Raw genomic sequence first — 17278 nt, 5'->3', positions numbered from 1 at the left:
CTAGGATTTCTAATGCATATCATTCCTAAAACTCCTGGGAAAAAGCACTTACACTAAATAAAACACTATTAGAAAGACTTCGGAAACCTTCCTTACCATCATAGACACACAGACTGGATTTCCAGTTTTTAATAACACAGCAACCAAAATGAATTCTCCCTGAGATGGGCTTTGTGAATATTTCACAGTAAATCTAATTAAGATGTGCTTTCATGAGAGCTAGACACACATGTGGGATCATTTCAGTGCATTACAAGCAAAGTCAATGACTGGTGTCAAAATTCAGGAATCTGATTGAAAGCAGTACATGATTGCAACAGGACATAAATTTGAGTAATGGATTCTGTTTTGCTTAAGTAATAGATTCCCTTATATAGATTACCAAAGGTAGTTAAAGTGCAGAGGGCATGAGGATAATCTGTGTGTGTGTCTGTATGTGTATCACTTCCTCAAATTATTCTGGGTAGGTGATTAAGAGATAGGACTATAATCTCAACATCATGTACACCTTTGGGTGAAAGAATTGTAATCATAATGCAGAGCCTAAAGTTGAGAAGGTCAAATTAAGAAGGGAAAAAATAGGTGAGAGATGGCAATGAAAAAACATCTTGTAGTGAAACATATGGGAACCTAAATATTATAGCCTGACTAAATCTATGAAAGAGATGTATATTGGGTGCTTGGCACTCAATCTATGGCAACTTCAATACAGACTAATGGAAAAGACTTGTTTTTTGAAGGAGATGGATGAAGATGTGTCACGTTAAGGGGTGTAGCCAATTAATCATTACGGGTCCAGTCGGATTCAGGGTACTGAACTATCACGGTCACAGATTCACCAATAGCGTATTAACCGATATGGGTCCGGTCAGATTCAGGGTACTGAACTATCATGGTCACAGATTCACCAACAATGTAACACACCCTCACTCTTGTCACGTTCGATGAGAATTATCACGGCTAGGAAAAATGCAGTTAAGTGCAATTTATTACAGCAACAGGTACACAGGTTCTGTGTACATGGGTAGCTTTTGGGATTGTGGGAATGGAAATGTTGTTTTTGCAGTGTTACATTGTATAGAAGGAAGGAATGTGGTATTGAAATATGCTTACAGTGATAAGAAAGCTTAACAGAAAACCTTGTAAAATGCAGACAGCCGGACTCCTTAGAGCAATTAGGTGAAAATCACGGTGTCAAGTCAAATCAGATAGGTGATGAAACATTACCACTTCAAACAGTAAAAAAGTCAAAAGAAGTTTGAAATTTAACAGGCCAGCAACTGAAGGCCAGGCATTGTCTGTGAAGCATCAGATAGATTGTGAACCTGGATTACCCAGTCAATGGGGAAACAGGGGAGGGTCCTGTCATCAAAAAGTATATAAACTGTGTTTTGGAACTAGTGGGTGCGCTCTCCTGCTTGTGGGGCGCCCGCCATTGCAATCGCGAATAAATTACTACTTCACTGAGATCCTCGCCTGAGCCTAAGTTATTGGCTACGGAGTGTTTCTCACAATTTGGGGGCTCGTCCGGGATCCAGTCACCTACTGGGGAGCCCCACCGCCGCAGCAGCAGGAAGGCATGCCCTGCTGATTTCAGCGGTCCTGTGCATCGACGGTGGCGGTTCTGCGGAGAGCTGACAGAGGGCCCGAGACTGATTAAAGAGGCAGGATCCGTGAAGTAGTGGGGAAAGGAAGAAGGTAGGCACTCCGGGTTTTAAGAATTGATCCGGTAACTCTGTGCACAGACCAAGGTAAGAAATATTAAGTATTGCCTTGGGGGTCAGGTGAGACTCTGTGTGATGTGTGATGTGTGATTGAGACGTACTTTTGTACGAAGCGAGTGTGGAGTCCTGATCCGCGGTTCCGTAACTCCGCGAGGGGTGCGGCCGGAGACGGACGAAGCGTGAGATAAGGGAGAGAAAGGAAGAGTCTCGGGAAATTTGGTGTACGGTAATCCTTGCACGGGGTAGTGCTCGGATGTACACCAGGGAAATTTGGTGTATGGTAAGCCTTTGCACAGGGAAGTGCTTGGCAATACACCAGGGAAATTTGGTGTGCGGTAAGCCTTGCACGGGGAAGTGCTTGGCAGTACACCAGGGAAATTTGGTGTGCGGTAATCCTTGCACGGGGTAGTGCTCGGAAGTACACCAGGGAAATTTGGTGTATGGTAAGCCCTTGCACAGGGAAGTGCTTGGCAATACACCAGGGAAATTTGGTGTGCGGTAAGCCTTGCACGGGGAAGTGCTTGGCAGTACACCAGGGAAATTTGGTGTGCGGTAATCCTTGCACAGGGTAGTGCTCGGAAGTACACCAGGGAATCTGGTAAACTCATAGGTGTGCGGTAGCCCTTGCACGGGGAAGTGCTTGGCAGTACACCCCCATTTTCCAGAATAGGAAAAATGGGAAATATGAGTTCCAGGGGACAGGGAGATATCCCGGGGGAAGTGCCTACCGAAAGTTCTTCCTGAAGAATTATAAGAAATTGGAAAAATAATCTCAAAATTGGAGGAGATGGTAAAAAAATTAAAAAAAAAAAAAAAAAAAAAAGGTTAAATATTGTGTATTAGTCTGGACAAAAGAACCAATTAAGGAAACAGCAGTATTTTGGCCAAAATACGGGCCTGATGAAAATTCAGGCTTGAAATTTATGTGTAAACAATAAGATTCCTTTTTTTTCTGGAGGAGGAGCCAAGTTATGCTCCCTATAATCCTAATATTGCACCGGTGGCAGCAGCAGTCGCTCCAGGAAAGGAGACAGGGACTGCAATTAACACTGTCCCTAGAGAAGAGCGTACTCTAGGGTCTGGCAAGAATTAGAACAAGGTAGAAGAGGTACTGAGAATTTTGCCTTCCCTGATACTAACAGCACTAACACTAACTGTGTATCCTCTTAAGTGAACTTCCCCCCCTCCTTACCAGCAGAGAGGTTAGGAGTTTCCTAGGACCTAACTTATACTCTTGGGGAGGGGGAATTATGTATATAAATATGTTGTTTACAGGGAAACAAATGGGAATGATCAGGAGGAGAGCTGCTATACAAAAATGGGAAAGAACTCATCCTCCAGGACCAGGGGTAATACCGGCAGGGCAGAAATAACCACTTGCTGATCCTGGCTGGAAGAATAATAGTGTGCAACACAGAAATCATATGAGAGACTTGGGGTCAGAATGAGAAAGTACTTGGGGATGAATCCTGAGGACCCGGTATCCCAAGGGCTCTTGAAAGTTCATTTTGTGATTGAAGCCTGGCAAGATGCACAGAAAATGCTCCAGAAGGTGGAGGGGATGTAGTGAACAGTCACTGGGGGGCCCTCCTGCGGGAGGCCCTGAACGTGTGTGTCAAGAGGGGAGATGAGAAGGAAAGCAGAGAGTGAAACTAATGGTATCGACAGTGTAGCAGGTAGTCAGGCAGAGGGTTGGAGAAAGAGGAAGAAAATCTTCAGGGGGAGTCAGGGCCAGGATGGAAAAGAGAGGAAGAGAGATGAAGGAATGGCAGGCAAGGAAGGCTACCTGTGTTGTGGCCTGAATCTTAGCAGGGACAGGCTTTGATGGGATGTTTTAAGTGTGGGCGGGCTGGCCACTTCAGGTAGGAATATCCGGAGTGGAAGAAGGAGGAGAGAAGGAAAATGGGATGAGGGAGAAAGGTATGGAATTAAGTTGGCTAATGACTGAGACTTTGGTGAAAGTACAGGCTGGAGAAAGATAAGAAGAAGTGTTAAAAAGGGTTATTGAAGGTGTTAAAGGTGTGGTATGTAATGTTTGACAGAGCTGTTTTTTGAATGAGTTGGGAAAGTTGAATGAGCAGGGAAAGAGGATGTAGGCACTATCTAAGTAACAGTCTAGAAGTTTTGGTATATTTGCTGTGGTGTTTGGTCAGTTTCCCAAGTATCGAGAAGGGGGGGGCAGGGGGGGCAGCATGCTCCACCAGGGGCCTCTCCACAGGCCGCAGGGGGCTTCGGCTCCGGCGCCTGGAGCGCCTCCACCCCCTCCTTCTGTGCTGACTTTGGTGTCTGCGGGGAGGTTTCTCACTCCTCGCTCTCCCAGCTGCTGTTGAGCAGCAGGGTTTTGTTTGTTCGTTTGTTTTTGTGGATGTGCTCTCACAGAGGCACGGACTGTGTTGCTCATTGTCCCTTATCTGCTACGGGGAGGTTTCTGGATTCTCCTCGTGGGGGCTGCCACTGCAGCCCCCTCCCGAACCTTGCCATCAAACACAATACACTGGGGCAGCTAGGTCATTACTGGCCTGTAAAGTATCAGGGATTAAATTAACTAATGAAACCCTAATAAGTGATGGGGGGTAGAAGGGGCTGGGATAACAGTGCCACCTTTGGGGGATACCAAGCTGAGACTAGGGGATAAAATGATCTCTGGGCAATTATTGTATGTACCCAAGGCAGGGACTAACTTGTTGGGAAGGGATTTGATGATGAAATTGGGCATTCAAATAGTAAATTGTTAGACTGGAATAACAGTGGTATTAATGGAGTGCTCTCAGGCCCTGAGAGCAAAGATATATTCACCTCTGACTGGAAAGACTCTGAAGTGGGGGCGGAAGCAACAATACATATGGACAGTTTTACCTCAGGGGTTTACAGGGCCACCGATTAATTTGGGCAAAGTTCTAGAACAGATTTTGGAGCAATTCCAACCTCCCAAGGAGGAATTTCTGTTACAAAATGTGTATGATCGTTTATTGTCAGGACAGGATAAAACAGTTGTGAAGGAAGCTACTAACAAGCTATTCAACTTTCTGGGAAAGCAGGGCTTTGGAGTATTGAAAAATAAATTACAATACGTAGAAAGAGAAGTCAGGTATTTAAGGCATCTAATGTCTGAGGGAAAACTGAGAATAAATCCAGAGAGGATTCAGGGAATTGTTGAAAACTAAGAAAGAACTAAAAAGTTTTTAAGAGAGATTTCTTTAAGGAATCGGGAGCCACGAAGCCTGAGGGAAAATGGATACTCCCTGATGGGAGAGAAATGCTGAATAAAGCACCAATGAGGCAAATATGATGTTTTACATCAAGAGAGTCATTGGGAGATGCAAGTAATGTGTGATGTTGTGCTAAGACAGTATGTCTGTGTAGGAATATACACTTTAGTGAAGCAAATATGCAGAGGATGTACCATATGTCAAAAGGCAAATAAAAAGGTCATTTGTAACTAACCTAGAGGGGGACGGGAGCCAGGGATTCGACCTTTACAAAGTATACAGGTAGACTTTACTGAGTTACGTAAAGGAGGGAGACTTAAGTACTTGTTTGTCCTAATTGACCACGTGACTGGATGGGTGTAAGCTTTCCCCTCTGTATCTGCCACTGCAAACACGGTGGCTAAGGTATCACCGGAGCAAATAGTCCCTAGATATGGGATAGCTGAAAACATTGATTCAGATCAAGGAAATAATTTCACTTCACAAGTACTGCAAGGGTTAATGCAGGCCTTAGAGATTGAGTGGGCTTTTCACACCCCCTGGCACCCCTCCTCTTCTGGGAAGGCAAAGCGAATGAACCAGACATTGAAGAAGCAATTAACTAAATTAGTGTTAAAAACCCAACTTCCTTGGGTAAAATGTTTACTTTAGCACTCCTCCAGGTTCAAACAGCACCAAGAAACGATATAGGAATTTCACCGTATGAGATGCTGTTCGGATTACCCTATCTGGGCAGAAGGGATGAGATACCACAATTCGAAACAAGAGAGTTTTCTTAAGAACTGTATTCTGGGGTTGTCCTCTTTGTCATTTCTCAGGACCCGTGGGAAATTGGGTCCTGATTCAGACCTGGAAAGGATCAACTCTGGCCCGAATGGGAAGGACACTTCCAAGTACTACTAACCACTGAAACAGCCATAGGAACTGCGGAAAAAGGTTGGACTCACTATACTCGAGTGAAGGCATCCATCGACCCTAGTACCTGGGAAGCTGTTCATACAGAAGACTTGTTGGAAGCTGAAATCGAAGAGAAAAATCTCATAGTGGACTCTGAGCGGGATAAGAGCTTGCAATTGTAAACTAACCTTTTATTTTCACAGGTAGCTAATGAGTGTGACTTGTGATTGAGAGAAAGGACTGGCCTATAGTGAACTGAAGTGTTCCCAAGGGGGGTTTGTTATGGTAGTAGTGTATATCTTATTCTTTGTATTGATAATTATTTGGAAACCTAAGGTTTAAAAATAATGACAGGGAAAAATCAATTATTAATTTTGTTTTTAGTGATTGTAGGCCTCGGAGAAAGCCTTGGTCAATTGGCAACTTGGAAAAGGCATGACCAGATAATAGTAAGACGGGATACCCCATAAAAATATGTGTGAATGTGACAGAGGGTTATGTACCGCAATCTGTCATGTTTGATGCTTGTGAGGTGTTAGCTTGTGGAGATTTAAATGCCCAACGACAATTGAGCAGAGGGAACAAATAACTGGTAGAGACCCAACAGCCAGATTGAGAATAGCTGTATGGAAACGATCCTCTATTGCCATCAGAGAAAGGGAGAAACTCAAGGAGAAAACAGGAGAGAAAACAGGAGGCCCTCTTTGAAATGCGGCAGTTCAAACATTTGAGATTGAAACAGGGTATGGGGATGTGAATGCCTGGATAGAATGGGTCAAATATGCTGTCCAGAGTCTCAACCTTAGCAATCGCTATGCTTGTGCCTCGGGATGACTGATTGCCCAGATAGTGCCCTGCCTATTGGGGTGGACCAAGGACTCCCGAGGGATGCGATGTATGATTGCATTGTACCAAGAAAAGACTGCCTGGGGAAATGAGGCCTGTAAGTCTCTCTCTTTGCTATTCCCTTCCTTGCGTGATAGCAATATCAGGGCTCCCCCTGTATTCTCCACAGCTATAGGTAACCATACAGCTTGCCTCTCACGGCAGGGTGTGAGTGCTACCTGGCATCTGGGAGAATTTGCCTTGTGCACGAGGACCTTGAATGCTACCGAGGACTTGATGGGAAACTATTCAAGACTTGAGATCCCCAGGGCAGATCTCTGGTGGTACTGTGGAGGGAAGATCTTACGGTCCATCCTGCCATCTAACTGGGGAGGCACTTGTGCACTTGTTCAATTAGCTATACCCTTCACCCTGGCATTTGAAAGAGAAACATCACAAATACCCAGAAGAAGTAAAAGAAGCTTAGGAGTATCATTTGATGATAGAGCGTACATAGATTCTATTGGGGTGCCTAGAGGAGTTCCCGATGAACAGGAAGCCAGGAATCAAATTGCTGCAGGGTTTGAGTCACTGTTCTGGTGGGTAACAATTAATAAAAATGTGGATTGGATTAATTATATCTATTATAATCAGCAGAGATTCATAAACTATACAAGAGATGCGATAAGGGGAATCGCTGAACAACTAGATGCCACCAGCAAAATGGCTTGGGAAAACAGAATAGCATTAGATATGATTCTTGCGGAGAAAGGTGGTGTGTGCGTGATGTTGGGCAATCGTTGTTGTACTTTTATCCCTAACAATACTGCCCCGGATGGCACAGTAACTAGAGCATTGCAAGGGCTTACCACCCTTGCCAATGAATTGGCAGAAAACTCAGGAGCAGACACTTCCATCACAGGATGGTTGGAATCTTGGTTTGGTAAAAGGAAAGGAACGGTAGTGTCCATATTTACATCCTTGATTGTAGTAGCAGGAGTTTTGACAGCCATTGGTTGTTGCATTATCCCCTGTGTAAGGGGACTTGTCCAACGGTTAATTGAAACTGCACTTTCGAAACAAATGACCATGGATCCACCACCCTACTCAGATAAGATGATGATATTAGAGGAAATGGAAAGCAAAGAAAGTGAAGAAGAGGAAGACACCTACCAAATTACACCTTAGAGAAAAATTTTGCAAAAATCAACAAATTATAAAAAGAGAAAAGGGGGGAATTGTGGGAATGGAAATGTTGTTTTTGCAGTGTTACATTGTATAGAAGGAAGGAATGTGGTATTGAAATATGCTTACAGTGATAAGAAAGCTTAACAGAAAACCTTGTAAAATGCAGACAGCCGGACTCCTTAGAGCAATTAGGTGAAAATCACGGTGTCAAGTCAAATCAGATAAGTGATGAAACATTACCACTTCAAACAGTAAAAAAGTCAAAAGAAGCTTGAAATTTAACAGGCCAGCAACTGAAGGCCAGGCATTGTCTGTGAAGCATCAGATAGATTGTGAACCTGGATTACCCAGTCAATGGGGAAACAGGGGAGGGTCCTGTCATCAAAAAGTATATAAACTGTGTTTTGGAACTAGTGGGTGCGCTCTCCTGCTTGTGGGGCGCCCGCCATTGCAATCGCGAATAAATTACTACTTCACTGAGATCCTCGCCTGAGCCTAAGTTATTGGCTACGGAGTGTTTCTCACAGGATGGAGGTGTGTTTTGGTATTATTATGATATTATAATGAGCAAAAGTTCACTAGAGTACAGTATTTTGACAAAAACATGACAGGTCGTTGGCTCAGGGTAGCAAATGTGCAGCTGATCAGTCTCGTTGTGCACAAGAACAGTCGAGTCCCCCTCTTGTCACAGAGCCCAGCCGCGGTGTCTCCACTCCGCTCTACACTCCGTACTGTTCCTTAGAGTCAGCACACCAGGTTCCCCTAGTGCAGTAACATCTAAGGTTGGAAGCCTAGGGAACGCTCAGGTAATGCAACTACGCCCTACCCTGAAAGCCTCTTCAATGCTGTACATTTTCTTTAAAATGTGAATGTTAGTTTAATTTTCCTAGTTACTTTAGGCAATTACTCCACAAAATGGAAGCAAGTCCATCTTATGATAATCATCTTAATGACTAAAGATTCTCTTAAGCTGACAAGCTTTCTGCTTTCATTCTTTCCTCAAAGTCTGAAGCCAGTCTGTAAACAGAAGCGTCCTCCATAGCAATGCTTCTCACAAGAAGATACTTCAAAACATGAGTCTTAGGATATTTACCAACACTGTTTTCTAGTCAGGGAAATGCATCTGTTTTTGTTTATCTGTTTATTTGTTTGTTTGTTTGTCTTTCCTGTTTTGTTTTTGTTGTTGTTTTGTTTTTTAATGCATGTTTTTAGCAGGGCACTGTTGGTTCTGCACACATGCATTCCACCATATCCCATGTGAGATTTAATTTCCCTAGGTTAAAGGGGTGGGATTCAAGTTACAGAATGAAAACCTAAATGTAGACAAATAGATGTAGAAGTCTACCTCTGAACTACATTTATAAGTTTCTGTTACAGTCAAAAGAAATCAGGGATTTGACTGAGTTGTATAAAAGAGGTGTCTAATGACATTTGAGATGCTCGGTATTTCATGCTAATGTTTCAAGCACTCTCATCATCTCAAATGACACTAGATACTTCTTTTTAGACCAAACTTCTAGTTTGAAAAGGAATAACCCAGAGGAATACAGGAGACCTTGATACAATTTCTTCTTCACCTAGAAGCGCCATCTTTCCACGAAAGTGCTCCAGATGCTCAGTTCAGGACTTTGCATTCCATGGAATGGCCTAGTGAGGAAAAGTTGGGAAATGTGGCACCAAGTTACAGATTTCTATCCTTTGTAAGCTTTGTCCTGTTCATTCTCTGCCTTAGGAATAGCAAAAATTATTGAATAATGATGTACGCATTTCCTCTGTTCTGAACTGTGTGTCATCATCAATTATGACAATACACAGATGTAGCAGGTAGCCTTTGCTTAAAGCCTTTGTTTTTCTCCCTTTTTTTCCCCTCTCATTCACTCTCACCTTCTTCTGCTGCCTCTGCACATGCTTGTCTCATTCTCCTTGTCTCCTCTCAAGGCATTAGAGCCAAGAAAGTCTCAGATTTATAACAACTTTGTGATGTCAATTTAACTTGAACCAATTTGACAATCCTGATACGAACACAGGATTAGAGACCACAATGATAGTACAACATCCGTCACTTGTTAAGCCTCCTGCACCTGCTATTGCTTCTCTCTGTACTTGCCCTAGATCAAGAGACCAATTGTAAATGTGTTAAGTTTTGCTGACAACACAAAGCTGGAGAGAAGCAAGAACTCAGACTTAAGAGGCAAGGAAAATTCAACAAGATTTGCTGGGCTCAGAGCTGTTATGCAGCAAATGAAATTCAGTATTGACAAACACATTAATGTAATTGGCCAAGGGAAGCGTGGGGCTAAAAGAGAAGAACTGCTGACTAGGAAAAGGAATGGTTTGACAGAGATGCTAATATAACGCTCATTTGAAGTGCTGGCACCAAAATCACTGTGCAAGTGCAGAGACAGTCTCTGAATGTGGAATAGCTATTTACCTGCCTGAGACATCTACATATTCTCCACTCCTAAAGTATTTCACAGCATTTTAGTAGGTAAAATTGTTGCCTAAAAGAGAAACTGAGGTCAAATAATCCAAACCTTATAAAAACTCACAGAATGCTTGCAACAAGTAACCTTGGTCACTTGCCATCTAAGCATCAGTGCTTTCAGTGCTTTTTTTCTGTGGGATTTATGCTTAACAAATCAACATCCATAATGGAAATGAGTTATTAAATACTCTATCTAGCACACAAACTGCTCAATAATCTTTCTTTTTGATGGAGTAACCCCCATACCCTTGACTGTGCTTTTGCCTTATCGTGTTGTGTCTGTCCCTTTGTATGGGGCTGGATTATTTGAAGACTGGTTTATCACGGATAAGTAAGGACGTGACTCATCTCCTATAACTTCCACTGTCTAAAATTTAGAGGCCTAAGTCTGATCTCATTACCTAACATTTCCTTCATGAGAGGCCAGGACAGAAACAAACAAACAAACAAAAACAAAACAGACAGTTCCAGAGATTGATTCATATTAATCTCTCTTTGGTAACTATCTTAAAGTGAGCCGATCACTCCTAGAAGTGTTTATCGATCAGTTCATCTACGTTCAGACAAACGTGTCCCACCTTGTAGTCCAAACTGTTCCACCAGAGATATAGGTTTTTATTTCTTTTTACGCCCCTTCTCTATCTTATTTCTCAGCCTTCAGTCACATCAAATTATCATTTTTCTTCCAACATGTATGTGTTAGGTGAATTTCAGTGCCAAGGATCCCTTAAATTGAAAACACGAAGCTATGCATGTCACCTAATCTGTAATAAGGCACTCCTTTCCAACTGTGGGTTGCAGTTCATACAGTTCAAATTATCTAACTCTCTTTTTGATCTGACATAATGCTTCTTGCTACTTTGAAGACATCAAATTTTGATGGTACTTTGGTATAATAAAACAAGCCTTGTCCTGTAGATTTTTTCTTTTTTCCCTGGTCCAGTGTACTCTGTATAAATCTCCTGCGTGCTCACATGGGTTTGTGGAGGTCATTCTGTTTTGCTAAGGGCTTGTTTGTTTACTGTGATATCTCATACTTGCTTGCTGTGCTCATGATCTCCTTACATGTGTTTGCAGTGGTGGTTCTGAGGTTTGCATGTTACTTCCTTTGTTTCCCTCAGAGTCCTTGAACCAGGCTATGAATCCAATATGAAAAGGAGATTATTATTTTAGCCTGCATGCAGCACAAGGGATCTGAGAAAATGTCACAAAGTACAAAATAAGCTATGATCCTTCATGCTATAAATGAAACTTCAGCAAGCAGGGAAGTTTTTTGTTTTGTAAAATCAAATCTCAGTGACTGAATTTGGGCCATCATAAAATTTGTCTGTGCAAGCCTACTCCTGTTACTTAATTTTACTAACATGCTTGCAGTATAGCTCTGCTTTTCTGCTTTCTTGGGACTCAGGCTCACCTTCTTGACTGACCTCACTGTCAGTTGATCACACTTGCAATGACGTGATTCAAATCTAGAATGAGCCAGGAGGTCAGACAGATAGGAAAACTCAGGCACAAGAATCAATTCAGATTCAGAATATATGAATTCAAGCTCTTCCTTCTAATGGCAGTATATACATGACTGATATGAGTCAAGATAGATTGCAGATCAAGCTCAAGCCCAGGAACAGCATTAGCTTACAACTGTAAGGCAAGCATAATGGAATCCAGTGAATCTCTCCACTGCCATTAACATCATGGCATTAATCATCTTGCACTTCAGACTTCTGCTATAAAGCATGGACAAAGTCCCATGATATGAATGACAGAAGGGCTCGAACTGGTCTGGCAATTCTTCCATCATACGAACGAGGCATCACATAAGGATGATGTTAATGAAGGCAAAGTAAGGGAAATTTTTTTCCCTCTCCTCACTTCAGAATTGCTCCATTGTTTCAGACCTCGATGTTTTGTAAGGCCAAGTTTAAGGGTGTGCAAGCTTCTTCCTACTTCAGGGAGAATTTAAAGGTAAAAAAATGTAATTTTAATAAGCATGAAACAGTTGTTGTTCACTAATGGTCATTTTTTACTGAAAACACTGACAACTTATCAAGGCTGCAGATTGTCATTTTCTTGGTGTTTTAGATGTGAATGATGAAATTAATAGGGGAGGTGACAAAATATACTTCTACATGGCTCTAGCAATTAGATTCGTGTCTGATGGGTTGGTGTAATTTGATGGTAAATTCTGATATCGTAATATTTTTGAGGACTCTAATCCTAATTCTACTAGGTTTTGTTAACCTTATCATGGCAGATTATGAGAAGTGAAATACAAACACAAAGTGATCATTACAAATATTCTGCATCCTTACACAGTATCTTCTGTTTGATGTTCTTAAAGCCTTTTACAAAAATAAGCCCCAAAATCTCCACTCATTTCTAAGGATCAAATCCATTAATCAGTACTATTGCTCCTTTTGCTAATTTGATCAGTTTTGGTTTCAGAAGAAACAGCAACAGCACAGGCAGGAGTTTAGGACAGGAAGTTAACTCCTTGGAGCACATTAGCAAGCTGTGAAAATCAACTTTTTGGCCTGAAGTAAGAGTTTACTTTTCTAATTCTCATTTTGTATCATGGATGGAGGCGAAGCAGCATTTCCCCCAGAACAAAAAAAGATAATTTATCAGCTGGATTCCTACTGACTCTTCAAACAGCCTATTGTGAACTTTAGTTAATAAACCTTTTGACTGTTAGTTAATTTCAGCAGTGGGGAGGCTATTAGCTGACCAGCTAGATTCCCTGCTCAGCATCTGCTAACCAATGACCTGTGATCTGGGCAATAAAACTGAAATTACATCCGGACAATGAATATATTTTGGCTTCTAACACAATGAGAGCTCCCATCCTGCCTCAATTTCTTTATTTTTTAAAGGTATGCCAGAAGATGTTTTGCTGTTTCCTGATGGAATATCCTGATCTTGGTCACTATGCATCCATTAAATGTCTTTTTACATATTGGTAATTGAAGCCAGGCATTTGTGGTGGTCTTGGGGATAGAAAGGAGGGAGATGGGAAGAAATAAATGTTATCAGCAGCAACACAATGTACAAAATAAAAAGAATAAAAATTATAATTTCAATCATTATCAAAAGGAGAAGAAAGCTTATCTTTGGAATCAGCATGTATTTATCAACAGCCATCTTAATGACTATGCCCTGAATGTGCACTTATGTATAAAAAAGTGGGTATAACTCAGTCATCAGAAGGGACTCAAACCATCTGTTCAATACTGAAAGAATAGTCCTTTAGCACTAGAACCAGAAATTATTACAGTAAGCTTTAAGAAACTCATAAACTGTGATATCTCTTCAGCAATGCTAGTAGCTGTCAGGAAGTGTAGGGGTTGAGGTGCAGCTCCTTCCAGAGAGCTGGTGCAGGCACGTTCTTGTAGGAAGAACACTTCAAGTCGTTGTTCAGCTGGTTTTGTTTTTAAGATGCAAATGCTTATTCAGCAGTCTGACATGTTCTTAGATCTGTAGTTAGAGCTCAGAATTTAAAGACATCTACAGAAGTCTAGTGATGCAAATCCCTTTGAAATCCAATGTGATTTAGCACGTTTTATCTAAAGTTCTGCCCATGTACTAAAGTTCCATAAAATATGCCCCCAAGTATCTCTTAGTATGCAAAACTGAGACGCAACATTTTTTGGTACTGTCTGGATGACCAAAATATTTCAAGGAAGATTATTATTATTAGTAGTAGTAGTAGTAGTAGTATAGGCTAGTTGGAATTTCAGATAATATCTTATTGTAAACCTTCAAACAATCAAACTAAAAAAAAAAAGCGAGAGAGAATCAATGTAGACTCAACTGGAATGAAAAGATTTTCTTTCTCTTTTTGTTTTGTAAGAAAAACAAGATATGTACACAAAAGAAATTTAGACCAACTTAGTATTATCACTGAACTAAATATTCAGGTTCTCTTCCAATTATTTAGCCAATTTTTTCCTATCTCATAATTTCGTATAGTTAATTGGTGTTGCTAGTTCAAAATCAAAAGAAAGCTAAGAAGTCTACATCAAAAACAAATTTTAAAAAATGGATATCATGGGATTTGGTCTTGACTCTATTTTTATGAGCTTTTGAAGTTTTCAAACCATAACTTTGTTTAAAAAAAGATCAGGTAAAAGTTTTTCTTGAGTACTACAATGTATTTGTTAAACCACCTCAGGTAAAATAAATTCTTCTGAGGCTTGTTCACAAAGCAAATACCACAGTGGAGTTGAATAGCTGAACACTTTAAATCAGCCCCCTTCCAAAATGACTCCAGCTTTAAAAAAGAGGAAAAAAAATGTGGGTTACTGTGCTACATTTAATAATCAGTGCTTAAAACTCTGTAGTGTGATTCTTCTTGTCTAATCTGTTTGTCAAGGTTCTTCTTGCCTTTAGAGAACAGAGACGGAGATAGCCTTCAGCCTAATGAGTTTGTGATTAGTCTTAGAGGTGATATACTTTCTTTTCATTAAAATACATAAGATCAGGTTCAAAGACTGTAACTAAAATAGTGACAGGCATGGGCACTTTAGTACAAAGTTTTTATAATGCTTCACTCTTCAAAGATTCTAAGGAACTGGATGAGAAAAAAGAAAAAAGGAAGAGGAAGAGGAAAAGGAAAAAGGGAAATAAGATATTGCAAAGCTTTCTCTACATACTTCATGATTCAGATATGCCAATACTGTGGTTTTAAAGTCAAGAGCTCAGTTATAAGTAGCAGGCTCTGAAGAGGAATAAGCTTTCACTGAGTTTTGACACTTCAGGGAAATACATGAGACCTTGCTGCATAGTTCTTTGGTTTTGCTACACACATAGCTATACATCTTCCACTAAGACCTCCTTTTAGTGTGTGTTTAAACTGTTATTATTCAGCTGGGTTCATTAGAGTTGACTCCTGTGTGTGACAGCAGGATGAAGCTATAACCTAGATTCAACTCATGTAAGTTTAGGAATTTAAAGACTTGGTCTAAGGTAAAAAAGACCAGTCATCTGAAACTCTTTCTGTCAACACTGTAACAAGGTTGGGAGCTAGCTCAACTAGTTCAGCTGACTTAACACCTCAGTGATGTAGCAAGAGTGAAAATTTGTCTCTCTATAAAGAGAGATGAGATTGCTGACACTTTTGATTAAAGTGTTTTAGGTAGGCAGGTGGATGTGTCAAGTTGGGTGATATGATTTTGGGACCCAGCATGAGAAAAAACAGCAAAAGCAACAACAACAAAAAGAAGTTGTATTTTATTTATTTTATTTCCCATGGAGCACTGTTACCTTCCCCATTCTTTCTCTGCTTTGTACTTTGCAGTTTCCCCTCTGTTCAAGTTTGATGATGTAGTTGTGACTGAAGGAATTGTAGCATTTAACTTCTTTTTAGAGTGGTTTTTTTTTTTTTTTTGGTAACACACCACATTACATTTCTTGCTTGTTATTACATCCTGGCAGATTTTTTGGCACCATTTTTTTTCACTTCAAATTTACTCGTATGCATTATTCATTGGGGAAAAGAAAAGAGAAAAAAGAAAAGAAAAGGAAAAGAAAGGAAAAGAAAGGAAAAGAAAGGAAAAGAAAGGAAAAGAAAGGAAAAGAAAAGAAAAGAAAAGAAAAGAAAAGAAAAGAAAAGAAAAGAAAAGAAAAGAAAAGAAAAGAAAAGAAAAGAAAAGAAAAGAAAAGAAAAGAAAAGAAAAGAAAAGAAAAGAAAAGAAAAGAAAAGAAAAGAAAAGAAAAGAAAAGAAAAGAAAAGAAAAGAAAAGAAAAGAAAAGAAAAGAAAAGAAAAGAAAAGAAAAGAAAAAGAGAAGGAAAAAAACAATAAAGGGAAGAATAATTTACATTTCCTGATTGGAAGCCAGGGATTATTCATCATTGCCCTGTATATCCCTTATAAAGATGATAAATGAATGTATATTAACTGAACCCTAAAACAAAATAATGTGTTTTTCTAAAAGTTTTGCACAGCTGCATTTACATTGTAATTAGTTTACTTTTTTTTTAATCAAGTCCTGTTAAACCACCATCAAAGTGAAAGCTGAATTCTGGACTGCTTAAAGGAGACGGGGGGAAGTAATGGAATATTCAGTAGGTTTTTCCTTCCTCTTATAGTAATACAGAAAGTAAATAAATGTAGTCTCTGTCTTTCAAATGAAAACACTCACAGACAGACAGACAAACACACACAAAATAAAATAGGTAAAATAAAATAAAATAAAACAGCCATGACAGATAAAGCAAAACAAGCCCAAGATGAAAGCAACAACAACAAGAAAAAGCTTATCCAAGAAAATAAGAACAACTGGGTGACTCCAGTGGCTGGAAACTTGCTCCACAGATTTCCCTCACAGGGGACATGGTGATCTTGATGACTTGATTTATATTCCTGTTAGAACAGATATGAGGAAGCTCATTTTTTGAGCTGCCTTGAGTTATTGAGCCTGGCCAAGGTTTACACAAGATATTTGGCTTCCAGCACAGGAAAGAACCCACAACATCGTTGTTCTCAGCCACCCCCTCTGCTTGGCCATGACTTTCCTGTCATAGCATATGTGTGATTTTTGTTCTAAATTAAACAGTAAACTCTTGCATATGAGATTTGGTCTTTCGGTGAAGTAAAGCCTCTGTGCAGTGGTGAACTTGTAATGAGGAGATAGTCAGACCAAGTGAGACCCAAAAATGAGAGAGAGAGAGACAGACAGAGAGAGAGATGAAGAGGGTTTTTATGTGTGTCTGCAAATAGGACCTGAGACAACAGCATGAAGCTGCATCAGGAGAAGTTTAGGTTGGATATAAGCAAAAGGTTCTTCACCAAGAGGGTGGTCGGGCACTGGAACAGGCTCCACAGGGAGGTAGGTGGTCACTGCACTGAGCCTGTCTGTAGCTCAAGGGGTGCTTGGACCTTGGACAATGCTCTCAGACAGGGTTTGGTTTTTGGGTCATCCTGTGTGGAGTCAGGAATTGGTCTCCATGA

General features: G+C 40.6%; 1 long non-coding RNA gene across 1 annotated transcript in view; it reads left to right on the top strand.

Moving 5' to 3' along the window:
• The first annotated feature begins 1789 nt into the window (after positions 1–1789).
• The window catches only part of LOC308184863, a 473467-nt gene continuing 457978 nt past the window's right edge, over positions 1790–17278 (top strand). Inside the window, exon 1 of the long non-coding RNA XR_013942968.1 lies at positions 1790–2832. This is a non-coding gene — a long non-coding RNA (uncharacterized lncRNA). The remainder of the gene's footprint in view (positions 2833–17278) is intronic.

Source organism: Anser brachyrhynchus (genome assembly GCF_964034855.1).
Source record: "Anser brachyrhynchus genome assembly, chromosome: W".
Lineage (NCBI taxonomy): Eukaryota > Metazoa > Chordata > Aves > Anseriformes > Anatidae > Anser > Anser brachyrhynchus.
This window is presented reverse-complemented; position numbering and strand designations above follow the sequence as displayed.